Source organism: Apium graveolens, chromosome 10 (assembly GCF_009905375.1).
Source record: "Apium graveolens cultivar Ventura chromosome 10, ASM990537v1, whole genome shotgun sequence".
Lineage (NCBI taxonomy): Eukaryota > Viridiplantae > Streptophyta > Magnoliopsida > Apiales > Apiaceae > Apium > Apium graveolens.
In genome coordinates, this window is record NC_133656.1 from 152,562,655 (window position 1) to 152,563,560 (window position 906).

The window sequence follows — 906 nt, forward strand, 5'->3', positions numbered from 1 at the left end:
AGCTTTTATCTCCCCCTTAAAGAAGGAATGTATGCCGTCGTCTGAAGGAGTTCTCATATTTCACTTGGTTGGAAAAGAAATAACAGGTAGTTTCTCTTTCTACCTCACTGTGAGTGTGTGATTCTGTTTAGTGTACCTCACATGTGTTTCACTCTTCTCTCCACTCGTGTTTACACTCATTCTCACAAGTGTATCACTCTTCTCTCATAGCTCCATAATCCAGCTGTACCTGCAAGGAAAATCACCTTAGCCATCCTTAAAGGAGGTCACAGGTGGTGCAATGGGAGTTCACAAATCCCCATCCTTGTTAAACTCGTCAGATAAATCTGAGTCATAATCTACAAGTTGCTAGTTTCCCTTTTAGGGTTCCAGATTTGAATTCTGGGAAGGTAAACAATGATCCAACGATTTTAGCATAAAGATCAAAGTTCCCTTTTAATGTCTGTGAAGACACTTCCTTGTGACTTATCAGGTAATATCTGAATCATTGTCAACAAGTTGCCGATCTGCACCTATGTCAGATCCACTATCCGCAGATGCATCCAGGGGATTTAAGCCTGGGGAGGTAGACACTGACCACTGACATATGGCTTTTGGATCAGTATCCTCTCCTAACACCTGTAAAGGCAATTGGTCCACTAACGAACCTTGAACAATCGAATCTGACCTTAAAATGGTCGAAACTCTTGTTTCCGTCAACTCATCCTTTGTGTGTGTAACCTCTCCTTGTGCATCAAGAATTGATTATATTTGAAGTGGTGACACTACATCGGATACCTTGGCCGACAGGCAAAATTCAATAGACGCACCCTGTTGAGAGAATGAATCTAGTAACTGTTTTTGTGCCTTTTCAGCCATTACATCTTTTTGAGAAGATGTATGGGGGCTAGCAGTTGTCTCGGTTTA